Source organism: Nansenia antarctica (genome assembly GCF_963989245.1).
Source record: "Nansenia antarctica genome assembly, chromosome: 6".
Lineage (NCBI taxonomy): Eukaryota > Metazoa > Chordata > Actinopteri > Argentiniformes > Microstomatidae > Nansenia > Nansenia antarctica.
The window spans coordinates 54,690,898-54,713,397 of NC_137676.1; the positions used below are offsets into that span (position 1 = coordinate 54,690,898).

At 50.1% G+C, this 22,500-nt stretch overlaps 1 protein-coding gene across 1 annotated transcript in view; it reads left to right on the forward strand.

Moving 5' to 3' along the window:
* The window catches only part of gstcd (glutathione S-transferase, C-terminal domain containing), an 82,513-nt gene that overhangs the window by 32,987 nt on the left and 27,026 nt on the right, over positions 1-22,500 (forward strand). The window lies entirely within an intron of this gene.

The window sequence follows — 22,500 nt, forward strand, 5'->3', positions numbered from 1 at the left end:
ACACATATATACACACATAAACACACATGTACAACACACACACACACACACAGACAGCCGGTGAGCCTGCCGTGTTGCTGTGGCAGCCGTACTGACAGGCGGTGGAGACGGTGTTGATTGTGGTTCCAGGTGTCGGAAATCAAGCGAAAAAATTATTCTCTGTCCCCTGTCTCTCCTTAAAAGGCGACGACTTCTTGTGTTCATTATTATTGAAAGAGACCACCGTGTGTGTGTGTATCTTAGGATGATAGGTCAGTTAGGGGTATTAGTACCACCTTGGAAGGAGTTCTATTACTTTACACACACACACACACACACACACACACATGTGGGTACGTGCGTGTGTGTGTGTGTAGGTGTGTCTGTGTCGGCTGTGTCTGTGTGCGTGTCTGCGTTTGTGTGTCTGTGTGTGTGTCTCTCTCTTTCTGTGTCTGTGTCTCTGTCTGTGTCTGAGTGTGTCTCTGTGTCTGTGTGCGTGTCTGTGTGTGTGTGTCTGCGTGTCTGTGTGTCTCTGTGTGTGTGTGTGTCTCTCTCTTTCTGTGTCTGTGTCTCTGCCCTGTGTCTGAGTGTGTCTCTGTGTCTGTGTGTGCGTGTGTCTGTGTGTGCGCGTGTGTGTGTGTGTGTGTGTGTGTGTTTGTGTGTGTGCGTGCGTGTGTGTGTGTGTGTGTGTGCGCGTGTGTGCGCGGTGCTCACAGCTCATCCTCGCGTGTGTGAGGGGAGGCAGCTGTTGTACATTAGCAGCGTAATAGCAGTGCAGACGTGGAGATGAGAGCCTATCGCATCATCGCCCTCCCAGAGAATCTGATCACACCATTCTGTCTTCATAACCATGAAGTTATATCCAGCAAGAAAAGGAGGGGAGATATGTCTCACTACCAACACCTCTGAGATGAGCTGTCAGGATGTTATCGGCTAATAACACTGGATTTAAGATGATTTCTTTATTTACTTCCTGAAAGGGCAGTGATCTCGTTCGAAAAGTACGAAGTCGATAATTCTCGTACGGAAAACAGTCGGTATGAGGATATCGACTTTGTACTTTAGAATGTCGGAAGTTTTAGAAGTTTAGAATGTTGAAAAACGAGAGCGTTGTGGGAGGGTTGTGGTGTGTGTGTGTGTGTGTGTGTGTGTGTGTGTGTGTGTGGAGTGTGTGGTCTGTTCTGTTCTTTACCCTGCTTAAGCCATCCAACGGCCTCCGCTGTGGGCTTGCGGTCCCAGCTAGTGGGTGTGTGTACGGGACGGCTTCCAGCGTTCCGCTTTGGTCTCCGGAACCTTCCGAATGAGTTCCACAGGATAACGCAGTGTCAAGGACACAACACTGTTCACCCGGAATGTTCTCCAAATCGCGTTCGACCGCGGTTCTCTCTGCCCCTTTTACCTGTTTTGTTTACCCGCCAAGCCTCCCTCTCTCTCCGAAACCTCCTACTCAACCACAGCTAACCAGAGTTCCAGTCTAGGGGGTGGGGGGGGGGGGGGTAGCCTAGAGGTTACATAGGCCCCGGCTAGCTATGGTTCGATCCCCGACCTCAGGAGAGAGCTGCGCATGGCCTCGAGCAAGGCACTTAACCCCCTAATCGCTACCAGGGGGCGCCGACTATAAGTTGCTTGCGTGGCAACTAAAACATTGTTCTTTGTCTTCTTCTTCTTCTAACAAGGTGGTGAGTGGGTGAGTCATGTGGGAGGGGGGTCTATATTTAGGCGGGAACAAGTGTCGGTGCTCTCTGTGATGAAGCGCTCCGCGGAGGGCTGACTAGGCAGGCAGCAGCAGCGGGTGATAGAGCAGCCTTTTCCAGCAGCAGAGTAATACACACACACACACACACACACACACACACACACAGTAATTAGCAGGAGTGGAGACGAGAGCTATCCAATTTGTCCCCGCACCTCCGTGAGTGGGCCTTTCCATCTGTCTGCACCTCCACACACACACACACACACACACACACACACACACACACACACACACACACACACACACACATCTAAACACACACACACACACACAGACACTCACTCACATATTTAATCACACACACACCACACACATTTAAACACACTCACTCACACATTTAAACACACGCACACCACACACATTTAAACACACGCACGCACACACATTTAAACACACGCACACCACACACATTTAAACACACGCACGCACACACATTTAAACACACGCACGCACACACATTTAAACACACGCACGCACACACATTTAAACACACGCACACCACACACATTTAAACACACGCACGCACACACATTTAAACACACGCACGCACACACATTTAAACACACGCACACACACACGCACACACATTTAAACACACGCACGCAAGCACACACACCAGCACTGGCACTCTCTCACACACATTCAGATACACACACACACACTCACACTCTCACACACACACACACACACACTTAAACACACACACGCAAGCACTCTCACACACACATGCAGATAGATACACACACACTTAAACACACACACACACACACTTAAATACACGCACGCAAGCACACACACGCAAGCACACACACCCACACCAGCACTCTCTCACACGCATACACACACACACACACACACACACACCAGCAACTCTCTCACAGACAGCAACGAACAAACAAAGAAACAAACAGACACACACACGCCCCCCCACTCCACCGCCCGTCTCCCCTGTGAACAGGCTATGCGGCAGAGGGTCAGAGAGGTGTGTGTGTGTGTGTGTCTGCGTGGAGGAACAGAGGAGTGCTCTGCCCAGGCAGGCTGCCTGTTTGTTTAGCTTCTTCCCCCCCTGGGTGGAGGAGGGGAGGGTGGGGTGGGTGGGCGGGGGGGGGGACTCACCACTACTGCAGTGCACTGATCATAGCAGGGAGGGACAGTCTGCAGACACTAAGGGGAACTAACCACAGAAAGGCTGTTGTATAGGACAGGCCGTCCAGCCTCCATGTCTCTGGAGCTTACCTTAACAAGCTGTGATGGGGTGGGAGGAGGGGGGGGGGTGAGCAGGGAGGTCCCCCATGTCATGCCTGTCACGTTTTCTCCAGTGGCTCCAGGCTTGTTGTGGTACGAGGAGAGGAGGGGGGGGGGGGGGGAGTTCGAAGTGGAAGATTCTGGGTGCAAAACATGGTAGCATTCCATGGCTGGTTGGAGTGTTTGTTTTATGTATGGATATTACATTTCTATATGGATATTACATGTACATATGGATACCTAGAGGTTTGACATTTGCTGTGTGATCGTACAGGAGTGGGAGAGCGGCAGCGGGGGTTATGACACAACGTGGGCCTTTAACAACATGAAAACATGTGTTTGTTCTGGTCCTGCTGAACCACCTCAGCAGAAATCACACACCTCCAGAGTCTCTCTCTCTCTCTCTCTCTCTCTCTCTCTCTCTCTCTCTCTCTCCCCCTCTCTCTCTCTCTCTCTCTCTCTCTCTCTCTCTCTCTCTCTCTCCGGCCACCCCCACATAGAACAACATCCTCCCTGTCATCCGAGCGCCAGCGTGTGTGTGTGTGTGTGTGTGTGTGTCTGTGTCCAGGGGTGTGTGTGTGCGTGCATCTGTGTGCGTCCGTGTGTGTCCGTGTGTGTTTGTGTGTGTGCACGTGTGTGTGTGTGTGTGTGTGTGTGTTTGTGTGTGTATGTGTGTGTGTTTGTGTGTGCGTGCGTGTGTGTGTGTGTGTTTGTGTGTATCTGTCGGTGTGTTTGTGTGCACATGCATGTGTGTGTCTTTGTGTGTTTGTGTGTGTGTATCTGTGTGTGTGTTTGTGTGCGTGTGTGTGTGTGCGTGTGTGTGTGGGTCCAGAGCCCAGTAGCCAGCCTCCTCCTCCTCACCCACGCTTCTGCTCCTCACATCCGACATGCTGACTGTGCTTCATCACCCATAAGCACTCCCCCATCTGGGACGGGTCTGCTAACCTGGTTGCCCCTGGTGACACACAACCTCTTGTCATATCACATCTCTTTTAGAGAGCTTTTACCACTTACCTCCTGTTTTTTTCCACCCTCCCCCCCCCCAAAGTATACACTCTGGCACGTTAGACCGGGGGAACGGATCAGTGTACCGCACCGCTAAGAGCCCCCGTGCTCAACTCCAAACCGATCCAAATGTGTTCTTTTTAAATATTTTTTTATAGCTCGAATCCACACAGATTCACGGAAGCGGGAGGCGTCAATGAGATGCATGCATTTTCTCATCTGTGAGACGCGTAAAAAAATGATATATGATAATATAATATACACCAGAGAAGCTATACGCTATCAAACCCACCCCTTGGGAGACGTTGTTATGAACATTACTGTCTGGAACGGGATTCTCTGTCTCTGTTCTAATCATATACGGGTTCTGACAGACTTGGGAGCCGAGATTGGAGTCAGATATAAACATCCGCGCTATTTACTTGAGGGAATTCTCCCTCGGCAGATGGTCTGACAGTTGATGATGTGTGTTTTTTCGTACGTTGATTGAAGTCCGGTTTTAGAATGCATTGGATTTCTGAGTCGTGACGGCGTATATATGAATATTAATGACCTTCAACAATCCGCCGCACATCAATATATAGATCTGTCAAGAGTTGTTTTTTTTCCCCGCACACGTTTGCATTGTGCCATTCATTTAGATTAAATACCACGGACGGACGTTGTTTATTTTATCAGTTTGTTTTTCTGTTAGATATTGATATTGATATAGCATGATCTGTCTGTCAGTCTGTCAGTCTGTTTGTCTGTCTGACGGCCTGGGGGGAAAGTGTGAGGAGAATGTGGAATGACTCCTGTGTGTGTGTGTGTGTGTGTGTGTGTGTTGTTGGGAATGTGGAATGACTCCCCTGTGTGTGTGTGTGTGTGTGTGTGTGTGTGTGTGTGTGTGTGTGTGTATGTGTGTGTGTGTGTGTGTGTTGTTGGGAATGTGGAATGACTCCCCTGTGTGTGTGTGTGTGTGTGTGTGTGTGTGTGTGTGAGTCTGTGTGTGTGTATGTTGTTGGGAATGTGGAATGACTCCCCTGTGTGTGTGTGTGTGTGAGAGCGTGTGCGTGTGCACGTGCGTGTGCATGTCAGTGCATGTATGTATGTGTGTGTGTGAGTCTGTGTGTGTGTATGTTGTTGGGAGTGTGGAATGACTCCCCTGTGTGTGTGTGTGTGTGTGTGTATGTGTATGTGTATGTGTGTGTGTGTGTGTGTGTGTGTGTGTGTGTGTGTGTGTGCGTGTGCGTGTCCGTGCATGTATGTATGTATGTATGTATGTATGTACTGTATGTACTGTATGTATGTATGTATGTGTGTGTGTGTGTGTGTGTGTGTGTGTGTGTGTGTGTGTGTGTGTGTGTGTGCGTGCGTGTGCGTGTGAGAGGGAAGTACTGGAGATAAGTGGCAAGGCAAAAGGGCGAGAGAGAAAAGGGGGAGAGGAGGGAGAAGAGGGAGAGGAGGGAGACAACCGTCTCAGATACCTGTCTAAAGGTGTTCACCCAGAGGGCACCCATCTCCAGCAGGGTCAAAGGTCAACAGGGAGACATCAGGTGGTCATCCCCCTGGCTGATTAGAATGCTGGAGAGAGGCTGGGGGGAGGCTGTTTAAGGGTGAATGACATGACGTGTGTGTGTGTGGGGGGGGGAATGACATGACATTTTGAGGGAGTTGTTGTGGCGGAACTGAAGGAAAGAAAGAGGTGTCTGGAGTCCTTGACGGGGGGCCGATAGCTGGGAACAGGGGGAAGGAAAGGATGGATGGAGGGGAAATGAAGGAGTGAAGCAGGTTGGCTGGAGAAATAGGGCCCTATTATGCACTTCTTAACTTGCCGTCTTAAGTGTTAATTAAGACGCACCGCCAGGTTAAGACCTACCGCCACCCTTATTATGCGCTTCATACGCGCTACTGCTATTATGCAGGTGTCGATAGGCGCCCACACATAAGACGTAAAACTCCCGTGCATATATTGCTCATTGTGGGAGTGTTCATATGTTAATGAAGTGCACTAGGCGCCCCTGCTATTATGCGATCTGACTTTGCTCCTATCGCTAAGAAGTGGTTTGAAAAGTTCTTAAGTTTAGACTTTATGCACGTTTTGAAACACGAGCGCGCCTCCGCGGTTTGCGCATGCATATGGGCACACATGAACACGCACGTGGCTCCACGGCAAGACGTCAATTACGGTCACAGTATAAATGCTTTATTTCAGAAGGGAGAGGCAGAGAAGCGCGCTGACCTCCTTCTCAGGACTTCCATAATAGCATAGCGCTAATGACTCAACGCAGCCGGTTCTTAAAGGGAATGGCACCTGGCACGCTGATTGGGTTGATTGAGAAGACGCCCAAAACACACCCATGACTAATTTCTTTGCTTAGCGCCGGCTTTTAGGCGCCCACTGCAGCACGCATAATAGCAAAGTGGCCTTGACCACGCCTCCACGTCTTAAGTTTAGATCTACCGCCTCGTCTTATTGATGAAGTGCATAATAGGGCCCATAGTGTTTTAGCGGTTGAATTGTGGAGCTCGACACTCTCTTTCACACACACGCACACACACACACACACACACACGCACGCACACACACACACACACACACACACACACACACACACACACACACACACACACACACACACACACACACACACACACACACACACACACACCACACACACACACACACACACACACACACACACACACACACACACACACACACACACACACACACACACACACACACACCACACACACACACACAACATCCCATTACCCCTGGGGGGGTTTCCAGCATCTCAGCGGGGAGGAAACACTGCTCAATGGACTCCCAACTGTTCCGTTAATTAATCTGAATGATTCTTTTAGATTTAAAAAGATCTCAATAACTGGCGTAACACAACAGGGCTTCGAGGTTTGTTAATCCCAATTAGAAGGATAATTGGCACTTCATTTCTCTGCGATCGCAGTTCAAACCCAGTCCCCGGTTTCCCCCCAGAGGGAACGGAGCCAGATCTCAGCGTTTCGCAGAGAAGCGTTTCAGGTGCTGAAAACCACGGGTTTCCTCATGGCCGCCTATCTCTCTCTGTCTCTCTCTCTCTCTCTCTCTCTCTCTCTCTCTCTCTCTCTCTCTCTCTCTCTCTCTCTCTCTGTATCTCTCTCTCTGTCTCTCTCTCTGTCTCTCTCTGTCTCTGTCTCTCTCTCTCTCTCTCTCTCTCTCTCTCTCTCTCTCTCTCTCTCTCTGTCTCTCTCTCTCTCTCTCTCTCTCTCTCTCTCTGTCTCTCTCTCTCTCTGTCTCTCTCTCTCACTCTCTCTCTCCGGAAGATGTCATGAATATTCATCCGTGTTGTGTGTCGATTATCGCTCGCTCACTTTGGGAACTTGCACTCAGGCTTGGTTTTGGTGGGTGCGTGCGTGTGTGTGTGTGTGTGGAGGCCCTGGGGGATGCCTGAAGCTCTTTCCAAGCTTTCTGCAGTTTAGGTTCCACTGTTTAATTTTGGATTTTGCGAGACTCATAATTAATAACCGTGTTTCCTTCTTCTTACACGTTCAGAATACAAATGAAATGTGTGTGTGTCTACTGTTTGGTTTCCCCACTAGAATCTGCACACACTGCAAAAAGCTCTGAAAAACACGAAAAACAAAACACGAAAATGGCGGACCATATTATTCCTTAAAATAAGCACACTTGTCTGCCGACAGGAAAATCAAAGTCACTTGCCAAGAAGAGAAAACAAGTCAAAGAAATATGTTCAACCTAGTGCAGACAGAAAAAACAAGCATATTATTGCCTTGATTTAAGATATTCCATCTCCCTTGGATTTACTTTTTGCAGTGCGGTTGGAATGTCCAGCCTGCAGTCGCAACCAGTCATTGAGTCCTGCACCTGCCAGCTTTTCACAAGCCGACCGAACGACCCCATTTGCAGTGAGATGGCGAACCCCCCCTGCCAGAAATCTATCTGCCAAAGGATCTGTTTTTGCCAGTTACCCACAGGGAATCACCACAGTAAATAAGGTCACTCAGAGGGAGACTGTGCTGACCTTCTCTCTCTTTCTTCTCTCTCCCCCCTCCACCTCTCTCTCTCTCTCTCCCCCCTCCACCTCTCTCTCTCCCTCTCTCTCTCTCTCCCTCTCTCTCTCCCCCCTCCACCTCTCTCTCAGAGCTGTCAAGTCTCACCGTGAGTCTTTCTGACCTTCTTCTCTCTAAGCCGCTGAGGTTCAACTCCCTCTCTTGGTGTTTTCTCTGTTATGATAGCCTTCAGATAGATCCACTGAACTCAAACAGAAACGCAACGCCTTTGTTTTTGCTCCAGGTTTTTTCGACGTGTTTGAAATGAAAAGACCTACGACTTTTTCTATGTACACAAAAGGCCTGTTCCTCTCAAATTGTGTTCACAAATTAGTTGAAATCTGTGTTAGTGAGCACGTCTCCTTTGCCGAGATAATCCATCCACCTGACAGGTGTGGCATATCCAGATGCTGATTAGACAGCTTGATTACTGCACAGATGTGCCTTAGGCTGGTCGCAATAAAAGGCCACTTTAAAATGTGCAGTTTTATCACACAGCACAATGCCACGGATGTCGTAAGTTTTGAGAGAGCGTGTGGCATTTCTATTTGTGTTCAGTGTAATATATATATATACTTTCACAGCCATTGATCCTCCGATTCACAGTTCTCATTGTGCTATAGGTCATTTGCTCCATCGACAGTGATTGAACAGAGTCTCCAAGACCTTGACTGAGGAGAGAGAGAGAGGGAGAGAGAGGTTGCTTTCTTTCTTTCTTTCTTTCTTTCTCTGTCTATTATTCTTTTCCTCTGGTTTAAATTTCCTTTTCTTCTTTCAAATCAGGCATTACAAGTTACAGGCATATTGTAAGATGGCCTCAAAAATAATCTTTCATCTGTAGTTTTTTTTCAACTATCGAATGTCACTGTGACTCTCAGTTCCTTCTGTCTCTCTCTGTCTCTCTTTCTCTCTCTCTCTCTGTCTCTCTTTCTCTGTCTCTCTGTCTCTCTGTCTGTCTCTCTTTCTCTCTCTCTCTCTGTCTCTCTCTCTCTTTCTCTCTCTCTGTTTCTCTGTCTGTCTCTCTCTTCCTCTCTATCTCTCTCTCTGTCTCTCTCTCTGTCTGTCTCTCTCTTCCTCTCTATCTCTCTCTCTCTCTCTCTCTGTCTCTCTCTGTCTGTCTCTGTCTGTCTCTCTCTTACTCTCTATCTCTCTGTCTATCTCTCTCTCTGTCTCTCTCTGTCTGTCTCTCTCTGTCTCTCTCTCTGTTTCTCTGTCTGTCTCTCTTACTCTCTATCTCTCTCTCTCTCTCTCTCTCTCTGTCTCTCTCTCTCTCTGTCTCTCTGTGTCTCTTTCTCTCTTTCTCTCTCTCTCTCTGTCTCTCTCTCTCTCTCTGTCGCTGTCTCTCTCTCTCTCTGTCGCTGTCTCTCTCTCTCTCTCTCTGTCTCTCTGTGTCTCTCTCTGTCTCTCTCTCTCTAAGCCCGTGTCAGATCTAAACCACCCATCTCACAGCTAACCCTGTCTCTCATTCAATGTCGTTCCCCTTTTCTCCCACAGCCCCTGTCCTAACCCACAGGGTCTCAGAACACAGCGCCGTAGAACCGGTCCGGCCGTCTGTAACGTCTCTCTCTCCTCTTCTTCCCTGGCTCGCCCCCCTCGGCCGGTCTCTGACCTTTTCCCCGGTAAATTCCCGGCCTCAGACTCCCCCTTGATTGGCTGATTCTGGGTAATCTCGTAGTCTGGACACCCACTGTTAAAGAGACTCTGAGTTCTTTCTGAGGTACAGGAGGTTAAAGGCTAGTTTGTGCTCGCCGCATGAGCGCCCCAGCGATTCATTGGCATTCACTTTGGCACTCGAGCTTCGTGCCAGTTTTTCGAAAAGGTTTTTTGTGGAGAGGGAGAGTCAATCATTTTATTTCCTGGCGTTCGTTCCCACTCTCTCTCCACTGTGCAATTTTCCCTTCCCCGACTCCTCTGTGCCCCGGCAATTTAGACACCGCCGTGTCTGGAGAGAAAGGTAGATGAGCACCTTTAATGTATTCAAGGCTACAATCAAATCCAACATGTTCTCTTGCGAATAAAAATAGTCCCTGTTCAGAGCTATTTGCCAAGAAGCTTTCTGGGGGAATACTTAAACCCCCCGTCCAGGTTTCACGTGCCTTTGAGCAGCGTTCTATCAAGACACAATCCCCCCCCGGTATGGATTTTCAATCTCCCTCAGTACCCTGGAGCCACAGGACTAGAAAGTAACAGCATTGTGCACTGGCCACTTACATACAGGACATAGCTACGCCGTCCACCAATCAGAAGGTGGGGATTTTGATGCTAAAAAGTGGCACCCGGGAGATTTTTCTTTTATAGATTTATAGATTTTCTGTTCTATAGGACACGGGACGTGATAAGTCGTCGCCTTCCGTTGGGCGGTGGTCGTCATGGACACAGAGACTTGTGTCATATGGGCTAATAATTGACGCCCCCCCCCCCCTCCCCCTCCCTCCCGCCCACAAGTCTTTAACCCTTCCCTGTAGGAACACCAGTAGGGATGCTCTGGAGAATAGCCCACATATTCGACTGTGTCTTTAATGAGCTGCGTTTAGACCAGGGGTATTTCTAGCGTAGAGCTATATCGGCGGTGGTATGCAACTGTGCCGCGTCACATGTGAGATGGACGATGGAAATAAACGCCGCGGGGAATGTGCTGAGCGATCTGCGGTCACATTCCCGTATCACGCAACGTTCCACAAAGGGCCCACCTCGAGCCTGCTGGCAGTAGACCGGGTTCTGTGGTAGAGCTGGTTCTGTGGTAGAGCTGGTTCTGGGGTAGAGCTGGTTCTGTGGTAGAGCTGGTTCTGGGGTAGAGCTGGTTCTGTGGTAGAGCTGGTTCTGTGGTAGAGCTGGTTCTGTGGTAGAGCTGGTTCTGTGGTAGAGCTGGTTCTGTGGTAGAGCTGGTTCTGTGGTAGAGCTGGTTCTGTGGTAGAGCTGGTTCTGGGGTAGAGCTGGTTCTGTGGTAGAGCTGGTTCTGTGGTAGAGCTGGTTCTGGGGTAGAGCTGGTTCTGTGGTAGAGCTGGTTCTGGGGTAGAGCTGGTTCTGTGGTAGAGCTGGTTCTGGGGTAGAGCTGGTTCTGTGGTAGAGCTGGTTCTGGGGTAGAGCTGGTTCTGTGGTAGAGCTGGTTCTGTGGTAGAGCTGGTTCTGTGGTAGAGCTGGTTCTGTGGTAGACCTGGTTCTGGGGTAGAGCTGGTTCTGGGGTAGAGCTGGTTCTGTGGTAGAGCTGGTTCTGGGGTAGAGCTGGTTCTGGGGTAGAGCTGGTTCTGTGGTAGAGCTGGTTCTGTGGTAGAGCTGGTTCTGTGGTAGAGCTGGTTCTGGGGTAGAGCTGGTTCTGTGGTAGAGCTGGTTCTGTGGTAGAGCTGGTTCTGTGGTAGACCTGGTTCTGGGGTAGAGCTGGTTCTGTGGTAGAGCTGGTTCTGTGGTAGAGCTGGTTCTGGGGTAGAGCTGGTTCTGGGGTAGAGCTGGTTCTGTGGTAGAGCTGGTTCTGTGGTAGAGCTGGTTCTGTGGTAGAGCTGGTTCTGTGGTAGAGCTGGTTCTGTGGTAGAGCTGGTTCTGTGGTAGAGCTGGTTCTGGGGTAGAGCTGGTTCTGTGGTAGAGCTGGTTCTGGGGTAGAGCTGGTTCTGGGGTAGAGCTGGTTCTGTGGTAGAGCTGGTTCTGTGGTAGAGCTGGTTCTGTGGTAGAGCTGGTTCTGTGGTAGACCTGGTTCTGTGGTAGAGCTGTTCTGGGGTAGAGCTGGTTCTGTGGTTCTGTGGGATCACAACACCAGCTTGGCTGTGCTTCTGGTGACACAGGAAACTGACGTCAACCAAAGGAGTGTTACCGTGTTTGAGCTGTTTCTTTCCTCTGTTTGAGATGACGCAAATTCAGTTCTTGCATGTCTATTAATGTAGGTAGCTAATGTGAACCCAAAGACTGTTATATATACTATATATATATATATATTTAGTGTGTGTGTGTGTGTGTGTGTGTGTGAGTGTGTATGTGTGTGTCTTCTCTGTTTGAGGTGGTGAGAATTCACTTCTTGCAGAGTGTAATAGTGATTGTTCCATCTGTGAGGTTTCTTGTGTGTGTGTGTGCATGCGTGTGTGCGTGCGTGCCTGTATGACAGCCTGTATTATTGTGTTCTGCGGGAAACATTTCGGGTCTTGTTCGTGCGGATGAGGTTTTCTCTTTTAGAAAGGGAGTTCTGGGAAAATAGTTTTGAAAGTCATTACGGAAAGTCATTATGGAAATTCACTTTTAAAAAGTCATTATGGTAAATTGCTATGCAAAGTAGGGGAGTGTGTGTGTGTGTGTGAGGGAGAGAGAGTGTGTGTGTGAATGCAAGAGTGCGAGAGGGGAGAAGCAGACGTTTATCCGTCTGTGTGGCGCTGACACCGAGGTGTCTCTCCCGCCGGGTAGGTGTGGGCGGAGAGCGTCTTTCCGCCGCCACACACGGCGCTCTGATGCGAGTCTCACCATGTATTTTTACCCCCCCCTGACCCCCCCTCCCACGCTTCTCTCTCTCTCTTTCGCTCTCTCTCTCTCTCGATGCTGCGCTCGCTCTCACCTTCTCAGCGGTGCTGTTCCCACCCCCCCCCCCCCACCTCCACCCCGCCATCTGCATCCCCCCTTCATTTTCTCTCACCCCCCCTCTGTCCCCGAGCCGCCATCGTTGAAATTCCTCCCGTTCATAAGAAGGAGAGTCACACAGGGCTGTTATTGTGAACGGCGCAGACCAGAACAATGTTGCCAGGTGATGACTGAGGTGTCGGATTGCAGGGGGGGGGGGGGTATTTTTACAGTCCCTGGTTGTTCGGAGACGGGGTTTTGTGGTCGGCGGCCTCTCTGGTACCCTCACCGCCTCAGAGGTGGTTCCGGAACAAAAGGTGTGTGTGTGGAAGTCACAGCTTTATTTATTTATTCGTTTGATGAGTTTGCACCACCTTCCTCCCCCCCCCCTCGCACTGCTGTCTCACCCTGGCATAGGGGTGTGTGGGTGTGTGCGTGTGTGCGTGCGTGGTGTGTGTGTGCGTGTGTGTGTGTGTGTGTGTGTGTTTGTGTGCGTGCGTGTGTGTGTGTGTGTATGCGGTGTGTGTGTGTGTGTGTGTGTGTGTGTGTGTGTGTGTGTGCGTGCGTGCGTGTGTGTGTGTGTGTGTGTGCGCAAGTAATTGATTGTCAGCTGGTTTGGTCTGGGCAGCGAGGGAGACAGGTCCGTCTCTTCATGGAGCTTTAGTGGATCCGAAAACAAACAGATGTCAATTTGGCTGCCGGGGGGCCTTCGTCTCCATAACAACGCCGGGGCGTGAAAGGTGATTTGGCCACACCAGCTCCAGCTTTCGGAATCCCAACAGTTCCTGAGTTCCGTAGCCTCCTTCAGGAAGCGTACCGGTATTTTTTTTTATTTTTTATTTTTTATCTCTCTGTCGAGGCTGAGAGTAACGTTTCATTCGTATCTGACCTCATGTTATCGGAATGCCGTTAACGTTCCGTCCGTGGTGTCTCGTATCCGCTCCCACCCTAATCCTAAATGAGCGGGAGAACCTGTTGGCTGTCGTCGTCGTTCCGATTGGAAGCGCTCGGAAGGAAGTTGGCGAACTCTCTCACTCTCTGGAAGCTCCAGTCAGACTCCCAAGAGCAGCCCGCGTCGACTCGGAGCTGTTTAGTATGCTGGCGACACGCCGTCGACGGGGGTAATGATTCGTCTAAATCCAGGTCTAATTATCGAAAAGGGCAAATGTAACATTTGTGACCGATCCGACGTCCGCCCTCCCCTCCCTTATTCTCCTTAGGCCCCCAAAAACAATGCCCAGGCGAGCCCCGCTCCCCCAGACATTTGCCAAAATGCGACGCGAAAAAAACTAAAACGCTCGTTATACTCAGACAAAGTGGGTCGTTCCGCGGCTTAAAAATGTGCTTGTTGCAGATAGTGGCAAAGGGGCTAATGATTTCGCAGGAGAGGGGAGGGAAGGGTGGAGAGAGAGAGAGAGAGAGAGAGAGAGAGAGAGAGAGAGAGAGAGAGAGAGAGAGAGAGAGAGAGAGAGAGAGAGAGAGAGAGAGAGAGAGAGAGAGAGAGAGAGAGAGAGAGAGAGAGAGAGAGAGAGAGAGAGAGAGAGAGAGAGAGAGAGAGAGAGAGAGAGAGAGAGAGAGAGAGAGAGAGAGAGAGAGAGAGAGAGAGAGAGAGAGAGAGAGAGAGAGAGAGAGAGAGAGAGAGAGAGAGAGAGAGGGGGGGGGAAAGGGAGAAAGAAAAAGAGGGGTCCAGTAGGTAAGACCAGAACAGGGAAATAAAATGGTCTTGAGTGTCTGTCTCCCTGAGCTCCCTCTCTTTAGACTTTCTTACTTCAGAGAAAGACAGGAGGAGAGATGGAGGGAGGGTTTTTTCCCCCTCCACTAAGCTCCCCCTCTGGCTTTCTTTGCCCTGACTTTGGGCCAGAACGTCTTCTCTTGATGGCCCGGCTTAATGGCCGCCGAGCAGCAGGACAATCCCTTTATCTTCCCCAGCAGAGTAGCTCCAGCTCTGCCAGCCGTGCCCTTTTCAACTGGAGAACCAAGAGGAGAGGGGAGGGACAGGGCCTTGGAGCCCAGCCAAACATCCCTGATCCTGGGGTTAGCTCAGGGGGGCGGTGGGGGTGGGGGTGGGCGGGGGTGGGCGGAGGGTGGGGGGGGGGGCACCCGGTCTCTATGAAGACCACAGAGTCGTGCCACTTACTCACTGACTTTGACAGGCTCAGGCGGGGGAGAGGGAGAAAGGGGAGAGAGATGGATGGAGAGAGGGAGAGAGGGAGAAAGAAAGATGAATGGCTGAAACAAAAGAGTTACTGTAGGAAAGATGACAGGGGTTTTTGCGGTGGAAGTTTTTCCCAGGTTTGGGGAGGGCATAGATGGGCTGGGCTCGAGTCTGTCTGTTTTTTTTGCCTTTTTTATTCTTTCCGATCCGTTCGTACGCTGTTTGGAATCAATTGTGAAAGTGTAATCAAAATAATTTGGAGAGAGACATTACCTCGGAACACCTATAAATGCTACCCAAAATATAGTTTTATCACCAACAACTTGGTAATGACTTGTTTTTCTGCATTTTTCTGTCGATACTTAGCGGGTGCCGTCGGCTTAAGTGAAATAGTGTCATGTTTTGACAGACATCGACAGACATTCCAAAGCTGTTGAAAGATACCTGGTGAAAAGTCTTTTTTTTTCCACGTGTATTTGCCCTTGTTTTACTTGTCACCACTTTCTCATCCGCCTCCGTTGATTAAGTTCCTCTGACTTAAGCTTACGCAAAGTTGTCAACAGTTGAAGCTTTCCAGAGTTTAAACGACCGTCTCTCTCTTTGCCTTCCTTTGTTTGTTTATCCAAACACGGATTCGCGGATGTGGTGCTTCTCAAGACCGACGCGACCGTGCTTTTCCCTTTTTACAAAACCACAGCCATTACCAGCACATCAGTCTCTCTACGCTGCAGGCCTCAACCGTTCTCACGTCCCCTAGCCCACCAAGTGCAGTTAAAGGGGGGGTTGTGGGTTGTGTGGGCAGCCCATCGTCGGCGTCCCACTGCTATGTTCCCCTTCTGCAATGTTCCCCTTTAACTAGGCCCATTATGGTCTGCCTCAGAGTACTGGAGCAGTCAGGGAATCTGCTCTGATCCTGGTTAGAAAAAACACGTGACGACTTCCAGAGCGATCGGACTGTGAGAACAAACCCGAGGGACTCCCTTCTTCCCCTTTCCGGCGACGATTGATTATCGTCAACAGAACCCCCTTTCGAAAAACGTCGCCAAGTTAATTTCCGTCATCCTTCCGGTCCGTAGGTTTCCCCCTGACGGAGTCCGTACTGCCGCGAGTGACTTTCTTTCCCTCGCTCCCGCGGAACACGCCTCCCCCTGCCAACAGGCCGTTCCGACTCACAAATGTGTGGAGAGACGAGGTTTTTTGGGGGAAATTGCCTGGCGCTCGTGCCAAGGCAATAAGTGAGCCCTGCCAACGTCCCTTAAAGAGAAACGTCGGGGCCGTCCGCCAGACTCATAAGACGCAGGGCGATGTCGAAGGTGTCTTTATAACCGCGCAGCGCTCTCCTACAAGTCTTTATCTGTCCCGAACCAGACCGACAACGATAGGGAACAGCGTACACCTGCCTGGGTGTCGTAGGAATGCTGTGTATAACGGAGTATCGTTTAGTTTCGTATCATGTTAAATGTTGAACTTGTATTTCAGTGGGTTTTAGCGGTGTCCTTCGTGAGCTAACAAGCACACCTGTTGCCCACGGAGACCGTGTGTTCACTCAATCACCCAGGAATATCGAATTCGATGCTAGCTTCTCTTGATTGGCTGCTGGGTCTTTCAAAAACACTTGTGCACATCCACATGATACATCCATTCGATACATCCGTTTGATGCCGGATTAAGGGCTATGCCGAGACCGTACCTCGATGCGTTTACAGTCGACGGTGGATTACATGCATACCGTTCCGTATTGTTATGAGTAATCTGCCATTTTTTTTCTTTTTCTTTTCTTTGAGGGTGGAAACTTAGTTAACTGCTTCACACAAGTGCGGCCAAATCCAATGGAATCCAACCTCAGCCACGGTTGAATTCTTCAGTGTTGGGTATGTGAGGCAGGGTGTGTGTGAGGCAGGGTGTGTGTAGGACAGGGTGTGTGTAGGGCAGGGTGTGTGTGAGGCAGGGTGTGTGTGAGGCAGGGTGTGTGTAGGGCAGGGTGTGTGAGGACAGGGTGTGTGTGAGGCAGGGTGTGTGTGGCAGGGTGTGTGTAGGACAGGGTGTGTGTGAGGCAGGGTGTGTGTAGGACAGGGTGTGTGTGAGACAGGGTGTGTGTAGGACAGGGTGTGTGTGAGGCAGGGTGTGTGTGAGGCAGGGTGTGTGTAGGGTAGGGCTGCACGATTAATCGATTTTAAATCGAAATCGCGATTTGAAATGACGCGATTAGCTAATCGCAAAGCCTGCGATTTGCCGACGATTTTTTTTTTTTTTTTTTTTGCCATTTAGCAGACGCTTTTTTAATCCAAAGCGATTTACAATTACGAATTACAGGGACATTCCCCCTGGAGTAACTGAGGGCTAAGTGCCTTACTCAAGGGCACACTAGTAGTGGTGTGGTTTCAGGCGGGATTTGAACTCACAACCTTCCGATCACAAGTCCAACTCACTATGTGTTTCTCAACCCTCTCCTCGGGGCGCCTCAGCCGCTCCACATATTTGATCTGTTCCACCACCAGCACACCTGATTTAACTAATCAAGTCCAAAGGGTTTTGATTTGATTGCTTTGGACTTGATTAGTTGAATCAGGTGTGCTGGTGGTGGAACAGATCAAATATGTGGAGCGGCTGGGGCGCCCCGAGGAGAGGGTTGAGAAACACCACTACCCGTATGGGATACGTCATACAGCGCGTCGGATTCAACGTCAATGAACGTCAAAAAAAAAAGACACTTGTTGAGAGAAACAAAATGGTGTTGCTGTTTAAAAAAAACATAAATAAATATGTTGTCCCAATTCATATATTTTAAGTTCGCATCCTTGCATTACAATTAGAGCAGTTAATAGTTTGATGGTATCATGTGGTAATGCTCTCTGAAAATAGGTGATAGATAGATTCATCCAATCACCTGCCAAGTATTTTTTGAAAGTACCTGCCCTTTTCCAAACAGCTTCCAATTAAGCTTTCCTAGATGGTTGTGTGAAACAAACCACCTGAGTCAGGTTAGTAATGCTCCATCACATGTTTTAATCTGAAGCTTGATTTTAAAGCAACCCAACTTTAAAGCAACCCAATGTAAGTTTAGTTCTTTCACTCGTAGCTCGGGCTGTGGGGGTGCTAGAGGAGGGAGCCTCTAAGTCCCCTGAAGACGTACAAACAAACTGCACGTTGATACGACCTTCCTAGCCGGAGATATGGCCACACTTTACAAAAACTCCAAAAACTTTAAAAAAATAATAATCGCAAATTAATCGCAATCGCGATATCTGTCCAAATAATCGCAATTCGATTTTTCCCCCAAATCGTGCAGCCCTAGTGTAGGGCAGGGTGTGTGTAGGGCAGGGTGTGTGTAGGACAGGATGTGTGTAGGACAGGGTGTGTGTGATTGATTGACAGGGTGTAGGTGATTGACAGGGTGTAGGTGATTGACAGGGTAGCTTGTGGAGCAGTTTGTGGGGGAGACCAAAGAGAAGGGAGTTACAGTAATCTATGCGGGAAGTGACGAGGGAGTGGACCAGGATTGCGGCGCTGTTGGGAGTGAGTGAAGGGCGGAGGCGGTTGATATTACGAAAATGGAAGTAAGCAGACCGGATGGTGTTGTTGATGGTGTTGTTGACGTGGGAGGGGAATGTGAGGGTGCTGTCGAGGACGACACCCAGACTCTTAACCCGGGGGGAGGGGGAAACCAAGGAGTTGTCTATGTTGAGGGTGAAACTGGGGTGCTTGGTGAGTGTGGATTTGGAGCCAATGAGAATTACCTCTGTTTTATTACTGTTTAGTTTGAGGAAATTTGAAGTGAACCAGGATTTGAGTTAATGTAGACAGGCACAGAGGGAGGAGGGAGGGAGGTTGGAAGTGGGTTTGGAGGAAACGTAGAGCTGGGTGTCGTTCGCATAACAGTGGAAATGGATGTTGTATTTACGGAAAATCAGACCAAGTGGGAGGAGGTAGATGATGAAGAGGATAGGGCCAAGGACATAGCCCTGGGGAACACCAGAGGAGAGGGGGGACAGATGGGATGTGAATGATTTTAACTGTATAAACTGAGTGCGGCCAGAGAGATAAGAATGGAACCAGTGTAGGGGGGTGTCAGATATACCAATGGAGGCTAAAGTAAACGGTTAAGGAGGGTGGAGTGCGATATAGTATCAAAAGCATTGACATCTATTGTATGTGATTGACAGGGTGTATGTGATTGACAGGGTGTATGTGGTGATTGATTGACAGGGTGTATGTGATTGACAGGGTGTGTCAGTTGGTCTACGCTTGCTTCAGGTCTGTCTGACCTTTGTTTTTACAGCTCCGCGTCAAGGCTGGACAAGAACTCACTTGTTCGCCGCTCTTTCGGGGATAATTGGGTGTGAACAAACGTTTAAAGGTCTTAAAAAGTATTTTCAGACGCTTCAAAATAAGCGGAGAAGTCAACTCCAGACTTTTCTACGGTGTGTTCTACAAGTTTTTCGACATAGTGAGTACGCCCCTTGATTTTGACAGTGATTTGATCACGTTACGAGCGTGAATAATGTCGGGCTGTGGAGTATTAAGTTATTCATTGCTGAACATCTCGCCCGCTGTCTCGGTCAATGGTTGTGAACGATGAATATGTAGCGATACATATCCCTGCATCTGTATTCACACATCCATATTCACTTGGATCATTATATTCAGAGAGAGATTCAGATACCAGCGTACTTACAAGACAGAAGACAAGACATTCACACATTCCCCTCATCCAAACACACAATTTATATCCAGATTCAGCCCATACACACACCACACACACACCCACACACACACACACCCACGCACACACACACCCACACACACACACACACACACACCCACACACACACACCCACACACACACACACACACACACCCACACCCACACACACACACACACCCACACACACACCCACACACCCACGCACACAGCACGCACCCACACAGCATGCACCCACACACACACACACACACACACACACATCCACACACACACACACGCACCCACACACCCACACACACACACACACACACACACACACACACAACACGCACCCACACAGCACGCACCCACACACACCTCCTCCCATCCACATTATTTAGTCTTTGAGCCAGCATGTCTTCCAGTGTGACGGCGGTCCGTGGGAGAGTTTGTCTACCGGAACCTTCCGAGTCCAAACAAGAGAGCCCCGAACAAGAGCCCCCCTGTGAGGCCCCAGGTCCGTGTTTACATTCTGATCCGTGTAGATAACACCTGAGACGATGGGGCCTGTCAGAGCTCTGTGGCATCACAGAGGAGGGGGGGGGGGGGGGGGGGGGGTGGTGGTGGGGGGGGGGTGGAGATATCAAGGCTCTCTGCCAACCACAGCAGGGAGCAGGGATCTCCTGACAGCCCGTAGGCCCCACGGATCCTCACACTTGACTTACGAGCCAACAGCAGAGTTCCTTCCTCTTCCTCCTAGCCACTCCCCCCTCCTCCCTCCAAGGCTCCCACCACCACCCACACACCGGCCCTGCCATCTCCCCAATGTCAAGAATCTCTCCTCCTCACCCCTCTGGCCCTGCGCCCGGTCGTTGGGGAGTGTTTACCCCCCGGAGACAGATAGCGTAAGCGGTGGTGTCTTAAGTTCCTTCGACATAAACCCCCCGCCACCGCCACCGGGCGATATCCCCTTCACTCGCTGGGCTCTCAGCTCACACACCAGCCCATCCGGAAGGTTAAACAGTGAGAAGAGAGAGGATAAGAGGAGGAGGAGAGGGGGAAAACAGCCGGCGCTCTCTATCAGAGCCTGAAACGACGTCGACGCGACGTGTCACATGTGAGTGGAACGCAGGGTGGTCTGGGGGGGCAGAGGAGGGAGGAGGAGGTGGAGGTGGAGGTGGAGGTCTGTGGGGGCAGAGGAGGGAGGAGGAGGTGGAGGTGGAGGCGGAATAATGGTGTTTTTCCTTCAACAACAACAACAACAACAAGATATTAATCACTAACCCCTCCTTCCAGACACACACACACACACACACACACACACACACCGGTCTCCACTGGCCCTCGAGCGTAGACGTGACCATGTTCTTCTCCGCTGGTTGACCTCCATGTTGTTTCCACCCGAGGGGAGCAGCGGTGGTTTATGGGTAATGGCGCAGTCCCGGCGGTCCTTGGCGGTGCCCCCTCCCTCCCTCCCTCCTAACCGCACCTGCTGTTGCGTGGGCGTCCGCGGGAGATAGACTCGGAAGCAGATGGCCCCTCGCTAAACGCTAAAACGCTAAACGACTCCCTGACTTACGGCCCGCTTTTATAATGCGTCTCGTCTGTTTACAACCCAGCACTGTTTTACCTTTTTCTTTTTTCTTTCTTTTGTCATTTGTTCTGTTTTTTTTTTCTCTATTTATTTATTTTTGATCCGGTAACCGCCTCCCCTTCCTCCACCTGGTTCTAAGCAGCGTCTGTGTGTTTCTGCAGGGTCCTCAGAGAGGTTTTTTCCATCGCCCTTGTAGCCTAGCGTACGGTGGTGGGTAATGATAGGTAGAGGTAGAGGTAGAGTCGTCGGCGGGGAGGGGGGTCGTAGGGGGGGGGGGGGTCCGCCCCAGGCTCATCCGGACCCTTGGCTGACGGCGGTCCCGGGCGTCCTGATGATGTACGGGGTCGCCGCTTGCGGGGGTTTCTGTTTACCTAAATTGGTCGAGGATTTTAAAAAGCGAATAGGAGTGGAGGTAAGAGGCGGGGGGGAGGTGGGGAGGGGGTTAATAAATCAACAAGCAGACTGTCCTCTTTTCCTCCTCGATCCCCTGCTGAATCACAGACTTCTGTGATTGGTTGAGCTCCTTTCGAGTTTAGTTTATTAGTTTATGATGTCGTGGACAGTCCCCATTAATTAACTGTAACAACAGTAAATGGAGCAGCTTTAGCCTACATGGCTAATTTCCAGCTGTAGTCCCCGGGCCAGTTAGACAACTACATGATAGGTAGTGAGACGGGAGACGGCTTCTGTTGGTTTTTTCCCGAGAGCCACTTTGTGACGTTGGGTGTTCCTCTAAGACAGCTGGAGGAGCTTTTCCTCTAAAGGCATCCTTTGCAACCGACCAACCAATCAGATGTATTCGTCTTCCGCCATTGTGCTGCAATAGTAAACAACACAAACAATAAACAACACAAACAATATAAACTAACACCCAACCATAGACATCCAAAAAGCAAGCAAACCCCCCCCCCAAAAAAACATTGGCCACAGCCAGGAAAGAAACCTTGAGAGGAACCAAGACTCCAAGGTAGACCGATCCTCCCTCTGGCTGGACAGGGTCGGGGTTCGCTCCTGACCTGCCAAGCGGCTAGATTCCAATCGGGCAATTAGCGACCTTCACAGGAGTACTCACCAAGGCTCCTTTTGACTCCCTGCTGTATTCAGATGCATGGTGAACCGGGCTTAGGGGAGGTCGCATTCGGATAGAAACAGACCTACCGCCCTACGATGACGCAGACACCAGGTATTCCTCCCCTCTGGTCGACCCCGTTCACATGAAGCATCGTGATGAGTGAGTCCTAGTTATTAAGCATGCTGGGAGCTGTAGTTGTCTTACCACAAAGCCTACAGTACGTACATTCCACCTCTATCGTCTGCTAGGGGGGGGGGGAGTCCCATTGACATGCTGGCCGACTGCGCTGGTTGTAGTATTATAGTATTAGCAGAGCACTCCATCAAGGCGGTAATTAGTGTTGTCATTTTTGATGTCGATAGGACTTTAAATCTCGTACTCTCGCTTAACGGAGGAATCCATTAGTACAAAAAGGTTACCGAGA